Genomic DNA, 8,077 nt, shown 5'->3' with positions numbered 1-8,077 from the left:
GGATATTGGCGACCTGGTAAAGAAAAAGAGAGAAGTGTATAGCAGGTAGTGGCAACAAAGAGGAAATGAGTTAAAGATTATAGAAAACGTAAGAAAATACTAAAGAAGGAAATCAGGAAGGAAAAAAAGAAGACATGAGGTGGCTTTGGCAGATAATGTGAAGGAAAACCTGAAGGGTTTCTACAAGTATATTAAGAGTAAAAGGATAGTAAGGGGCAAAATTGGTCCCCTAGAAGATCCGAGTGGTCGTCTATGTGTGGAGCCTCACGAGATGGGGGAGATCTTAAACAGTTTTTTTGCATCAGTATTTACTCAGGAAACTGGCATAGTGTATATGGAAGGAAGGGAAACAAGCAGTGGTGTCATGGAACATTTGTAGATTAAAGAGGAGGAGGTGTTTGCTGCCTTACAGCGCATAAAGGTAGATAATTCCCCCGGCCTGACTTGATATTTCCTCGGACCTTGAGAGAGACTAGAGTAGTAATTGCAGGGTCCCTGACAGAAATATTTTAAATGTCCTCAGCCACGGGTGCAGTGCCGGAGGATTGGAGGGTTGCTCTTGTTATTCCATTGTTTAAAAAAGGCTCCAATAGTAAACCAGGTAATTACAGGCCAGTGAGCCTGACATCAGTAGTATGCAAATTATCGGAAGATGTTCAGAGAGATCAGATTTACAAGTATTTGGACAGCATAGGGCTGATTAAGGATAGTCACTATGGCTTTGTGCATGGTAGATCGTGTTTAATGAATGTTGAAGAGTTTTTCGAGGAGGTTACCAACAAAGTAGGTGAAGGAAAGGCTGTGGTTGTTGTCTACATGAACTTTAGTGAGGCCTTTGACAAGGTCCCACATGGGAGGTTAGTTCAGAAAGTTCAGACATGAGGTATCCATGGAGAGGTTGGAGAGATTGAAAGAGTGCAGAGATTTACTAGGATGTTGCCAGGTCTTCAGGAGTTGAGTTACAAGGAAATATTGAACAGGTTAGGACTTTATTCCTTGGAGCCTAGAAGAATGAGAGGAGATTTGATAGAGGTTTACAAAATTATGGGGGATATAGACAGAAAATGCGAGTAGGTTCTTTCCATTTAGATTAGGAATGATAAATATGAGAGGACATGGCTTTAGGGTGAAAGGGGAAAGGTTTAGGGGAACATTAGGAGGAACTTCTTCACTCAGAGAGTGGTGGGAGTGTGGAACGAGCTGCCATCTGACGTGGTAAATGCGGGCTCACTCTTAAGTTCTAGGAATAAATTGGATAGATACATGGATGGGAGAGGTCTGGAGGGTTACGGACTGGGTTCAGGTCAATGGGACGAGCGGAATAAAGTTTCCGCACAGACAGAAAGTGCCAAATAGCCTGTTTTCTGTGCTGCAATGTTCTATGGTTCTATGGAGTGAAATAAACACAACATGAGAATTGTCGATCGATTAATTTTAACTCATTCACCGCATCCGTCAACCGAACAGAAACACGGGGGATTCAGCAGCAGCTGCGGGCGGCGGTTCCTGAACTCCCCCGGGTCCTAAAGTCCACCCGTAATGAGACAGGTTAAATGGGACAAGTGGGGGCGGTGCTGACCGGAAAAGACAGTGAAGATTGTTCATTAAGTTCATCTGCTATTTCTTTGTCCCCCATTACTACTTCACCAGCATCATTTTCCAGTGGTCTAGTATCAACTCTCATCTCCCTTTCACTCTTCATGTAACTGAAAACTTAACTTTTAGTATCCTGATTTATATTATTGGTCAGTTTGCCCTCATATGTCGTCTTCAACATTCTTATGGCTTTTCTCGTTGCCTTTTGTTGGATTTTAAGAGCATCCCATAATCGAACATCCCACTCACCTTTGCTACCCTGTATGTCATTTCCTTAGGTTTAACACAATTATTACATGCCATTTCCAGCTCAACCTGTGAATTGATTTAAAGTCAGTCTCATAATTTAATAGTTTTTATCTGAAAACTATCTACCCTCGCAAAGATTGTACTGAAGACTGCATTTGATTTTTCTTCAGCCTTGTACGCTTCACATTGAAATAGTATGTGTTTCGACGGTTTCATAATGACAAAATGTACACGACACAGAATGAAGTTTTCCAATTAGTTACAAGGCATAATTAAGCAAAGTGTGGGCATTTCTATGTCATGTCAATATCATTCCTTCCCTTGTTTTAAGCCCTTCTTGTATAAACCCAACAGGTTTATGTATTCTGTAAAGGTGATTGTCCTTATGTCCATTATCCTACGTCTTGCCATAAGCCCCTAATTCTTAACACTACCAACCCTTTAGCTTCTAATTTACTAAGTGTAAGGTCTAATGCACAGCTTAACATTTAAAAGCTTTCAGTGCTAAACAGTCAACATCATCATTTCTCTCAACAGTGTGATATGCAGGGCCCATAATGTGCAGACATATAAATCAAACTTCATAAATGAAATGTCGTTTGATGAGTTTTCAACAGTCAATCTGACCTACTGCCAGAATGACCTGTTTAAGACTCCTCAAAACCAAAATGTATTCTGAGCAAATTATAAGGACCAATTTCCTCCACTTGGGAAAGAATTCTGCTTCCTATGCGGATAAATGGCTATAAGTCATTTCTTTATCATTGCCTGCAATTCAGGCACACAAAAACAGCCACACCAACATCCCCAGTTAACTTATCTTTTGATTCATCTGTAAAAATGGTTACTGTATGATAATAACTTTCATTAATATACTGATGAACCAACAGACTCTCAGGCAGAACCGAATTCGATCGTGTAACCTGAAATCAACTGAAGTCATTGGAAATAACAAGGTGGGGTTACAGAGAAAGCTACAGTGGGACACATTGTATCATCAAATACACCCGTATTCCCAGCGTGATAAGAACCCAGCCACCCAATTGGTCAGCAAAGATTTTCATGTTGCACCCAAGAATACCCACATAGAAGTCTGAGGAGATTTAAAGCTTCTTTACATGTATCAATTATTTTACTGATGGGTGCTTCCACGTCAGCTTATTATCCATCCACATACTGAGAAATCTTTCCACTGACACTTCCTCAAGACATTAATCATATAATTTTAAATCAAGTACAAAACTATTGATGTTGTTTGTAAACCACACAATGTGTTTTAACGACTGAAAGCTTACAAACCTCATCAATCTGTCCACTGTTTGACATATTAATTGTAAATTGCAATTAAGACCTCTAATCTATAAAGCAACGTCATCTGTATATTGTGATTTACCCAGGGAATCCCATTTTCCCATCTCAGAGAAAATATCATTAATCATACTATTAAATAATGAAGGGCTACAAATACTGCCTTGTGGGATCCCATTCTCTATCTCATAGAAACAGAAACATAACATGCCGACCGTTACTTGGACAGTCCATACAAAAAAAAACTCAGAAAAATTATACAATGTCCCCCTCACTCCTAACTTAATGAAAAGTCTATTCTTCCATTTCATTTCATTTTTCAGTAACAAGAAATACTGCTATTACAACATCTTTATTTAATTGTGCTTTCCGAATATCATCTTCCAAACCTAAAACTGAATCTAATGTAATTTCACCCTTCCAAAATCCACTCTAATAAAACACTTTATCACCAGTCTTTCCAAAATATAACTCAAGTGCTTGATTACCATACATTCCATAAGTTTACATAAATGAGACATTCACGAAATAGGCCCTTAACTAGAAGGATCAAATGGGGATCAGCCAGGTTTTCAGGCACTACTATTTCCATTTTCCATGAGGAAAGTAGCTGCACAATTCAAACATTTAATATTTTACAAAAGCGAATTATATACAATTACAATTTGAAATATCACTCTTTCCTGGGAACACCTGACCTGCATTATTAATAGACTTCTTAAATTCATACAAAGAAATCTCTCCATCAGCGATACTGTCATTGCTACAGCTGACTTCCAGCACATCAGGGTATTCACTGAAAAACATATCCATACATTGTTTAACTTCTTCACTTAAATTATCCTGATTATGAATCTCAACAAATGACCCAGCCAGTAACACAACCTTCTCTGTTTCAGTAACAATCATTTTGCCCTCATTAATCAACACTGGAATATTATGATCCCCAGAAATCCCCCCATTTTCTAAATCATATCCCAAACAATTCCAAGTTTGATATCCCTTCCAATATTATCTCCATATAACCTCCAGTAAATCACCTCCTTCCTCAGCACGGCCTTTGCCCTTTTATTGTTAATAATGTAACTCAGAGACTGATGCACCATCACGTATAAACTCAGATTTCTCCCAATTTGCTTCCGGTCCCGTTATAACTCCAAATCCAAGCTCATAAAGACAGGAAGGCTGACTGACGTTCACATAAACTAATCACCCTCCGAGTTCCCATTTGAGCGACAGGCACTACCGCCAATGACAGCAGGGGTCAATGTTAAATCTGAGCTACGATAGGCTGGAGGAAATTGGCCCATGATCAGCACCTCCTCTTCCGCTCCATCGCCATGGCGGAGATCAGAGAGTCGCTTCTGTCGGTGTCGCCGGCCTCGGCGCCCACAAGGACGGGTGTGATTCCGCTTCGCGCCTCGGTGGGTCTGTTTCGGTGCCGTCTGTGGTGGCTGACGAAACATGCTTTGACAGGGAGCGAGCGAGGACAAATGAATAAAACTCCCAGAAGGCCCCACTGATGACGTTGTGGTGTTGTTTAGGGGTAAGGTATAGAAGCAAAATGGAGGAAAATTTAATGCATTACGTTTTCTGTACTGTGTCGTGCCTTCAGTGAAAAATTAAATTCAAAGACAGATTCCAGCAAGAAATATATAGAACACAGAATAATACATCACGGTACAGGCCCTTCGGCCCACAATGTAGTGCCGACCCTAAAACTCTGCCTCCCTAAGCGTAAATTCCTCCATATACCTGTCTAGTAGACTCTTAAACTTCACCAGTGTATCTGCCTCCACCAGTGACTCGGGCAGTGCATTCCACACACCAACCACTCTCTGAGTATGAAATCTTCCTCTAATATCCCCCTTGAACTTCCCTCCTCTTACCTTAAAGCCATGTTCTCTTGTATTGAGCAGTGGTGCCCTGGGGAAGAGGCGCTGGCTGTCCACTCTATCTATTCCCCTTAATATCAACTATACCTCTATAATTTCTCCTGTCATCCAGAGAGTAAAGCCCTAGCTCCCTTAATCTCTGATCATAATCCTTACTCTCTAAACCAGGCAGCATTCTAGTAAATCGCCTCTGTACCCTTTCCAATGCTTCCACATCGTTCTTATCGTGAGGTGACCAGAATTGGACAGAGTACTCCAAGTGTGGCCCAACCAGAGTTTTATAGAGCAGCATCATTGCATCGCGACTCTTAAACTCTATCCCTCGAGTTATGAAAGCTAACACCCCATAAACTCTGTGTACCTGTGAGGCAACTTTCAGGGATCTATGGACATGTAGCCCCAGATCTTTCTACTCCTCAACACTTCCAAGTATCCTGCCATTTTTTTTGTACTCTAGCTTGGAGATTGTCCTTCCAAAGTGTACCACCTCACACTTCTCCAGGTTGAACTCTATCTGCCACTTCTCAGCCCACTCCTGCATCCTATCAATGTCTCTCTGCAATCTTTGACAATCCTCTGCACTATCCACAACACCAACAACTTTTGTATCTTCTGCAAACTTGCCAACCCATCCTTTTACCCCCACATCCAGGTTGTTAATAAAAATCACGAAAAGTAGGGGTCCCAGAATTGATCCTTGTGGGACACCGCTAGTCACAACCTTCCAATCCGAATGTTCTCCCTCCACCACAACTCTCTGCTTTCTGCAGGCAAGCCAATTCTGTATCAACCTGGTCAAACATCCCTGGTCCCCATGCCTTCTGACTTTATGAATAAGCCTACTGTGTGGAACCTTATCAAATGCATTACTAAAATCCATGTAGATCACATCCACTACACTACCCTCATCTATATGCCTGGTCACCTCCTGAAAGAACTCCATCAGGCTTGGTAGACACGATCTGCCCTTCAGAAAGCCATGCTGACTGTCACTGATCAGACCATGATTCTCTAAATGCCAACAAATCCTATCTGTGTGAATCTTTTCCAACAGCTTTCCCACCACAGATGTAAGGCTCAATGGTCTATAATTATCCGGACTGACCCCACTACCCTTTTTGAACAAGGGGACAACATTCGCCTCCCTCCAATCCTCCGGTACCATTCCCGTGGACACTGGGGACATAATGATCCTAATATAGAATAGGATATTTTAAGAGATTCTTAGATAGTTACATGGAGCTTAGAAACATAAAGGGTTATACGATCAGGGAAATCCAAGGCAGTCTCTAGAGTAGGTTATATGGTCGGAACAACATTGTGGGCTGAAGAGCCTGTAATGTGTTCTGTGTCAAAGACAGGCAGAGGGATTAGTTTAAATGGACAGGAGGACGTATGGAAAGGTCAGGCCGAAGGGCCTGTGTTAGTGCCGTAAGGGAGGGGTTCTGTCCCAACCATCGACTCTATTCCCCTCAACAGATGCTGCCTGACTTGACAGCGTTCTTGAAAAGTTACATTCAGTTCCGCTTAGCATTCTGCACAGAGGATGTTTTGTGCTGGAAGAGTGCAGAGGAGATTCATCATGATTGAGGGGCTTGTGTTCATAAGTCCATAAGGCATAGGAACAGAATTAGGTCATTCAGCCCATTGAGTCAGCCACCTTTCCATCATGGCTGATCCCAGATCGCACTCAATTCCAAATATCTGACCTCCCGCCATATCCTTTGATTCCCTGACTGATCAGAAAACGATCAACTTCCGTCTTGAATATACCCACACACTCGGCCTCCACCGCAGTCTATGGCAGAGCATTCCACTGATCCAATACACCTTGGCTAATAAAAATAAGCTGCTTACCTCTGTTTGAAAAGGTGGCCCCTCAACATTGTGGCTGTGCCCCACCACAGGAAATACCTTCTCCACATCCACCTTATCCAGTCCTTTCAACATTCGGTAGGTTTCAATGAGATGCCCCCGCATTTTTCTGAGTTCCAGTGAGCACAGGGTCAAAGCTGCCAAGTGCTCCTCATATTTTAACCCCTTCATTCCTGAAATCATCTTTCTGAACCTCCTTTGGACTCTTTCCAATGACAACACATCCTGTCTGAGATATGGGGCCCAGCACTGTTGACAATACTCCAAGTGTGGCCTGACTAGTGTCTTATAAAGCCTCAGCATTATCTCTTTGCTGTTATATTCATTGGATGAGATTGGACTGTGTTGATCTACAGGGGGATCCTGGAATCCGAGTTCATAACTTCCAGACAGTGGTTCCATTGTCAGGCAGTAATGTTGCAGTTGTATAAATCTCTAGATTAACCACATCTGGAGAATTGCATTGGGAGACAAGAATAATGAGGACGTTTTGGATGGTGAGTGGAAGAGGCTTAACAGGATGCTGCCTGAATAAAGAGACACCGGACAATCTCGGGGAATTTTCTCCGGAGTGGCAGAGGCTGAGGGAGGTCTGACAGACGTTTACAGGAATGTGAGAGACACAGACAGGGTGGACAGCCGGAGTTTTTCTCGAAGGAGGAAATGTCCAATGCCAGTGGGCATGAACTTCAGGAGAAAAGGAGAACACATCCTCATTGGACCTTTTTGCACTATTGAAGTATTTTGTGATTTAGTGAATTTTGTATCTTTTCTCTGCATAGCTGCTGTTGAAAAAAAAAAATTGAAAAGGCAATAACGTTAAAAACCTGACTCAGAATGTTTAAAGGAGATTTGCGTTTCAAGTTTGGTTTTTCATTCCCATAGTGGCTGGAGTGAATATCGGGTGGTGGTGGAGGCAGATGTGATAGAGGCTATTAGATACCACGTGAATGTGAGGAGAATGGAGGGATGTGTTCCTTGTGTAGGCAGAAGGGATTGGTTTAGTAAGGCATGAAGTGACCAGTTCAATTGGTTCAGAACAACACAGTGAGGAGAAGGGCCTGTTCAAGGACAAGTACAGCAAGCAGAGCAGGTAAACTGGATAAAGTGATCCCACTCAAGGAACAGACTGTGACATCAGTGGATAGATAGAT

Source organism: Hypanus sabinus (assembly GCF_030144855.1).
Source record: "Hypanus sabinus isolate sHypSab1 chromosome X2 unlocalized genomic scaffold, sHypSab1.hap1 SUPER_X2_unloc_5, whole genome shotgun sequence".
Classification (NCBI taxonomy): domain Eukaryota; kingdom Metazoa; phylum Chordata; class Chondrichthyes; order Myliobatiformes; family Dasyatidae; genus Hypanus; species Hypanus sabinus.
The sequence above is the reverse complement of the archived record's forward strand: the minus strand, read 5'-3'. Positions refer to the sequence as shown.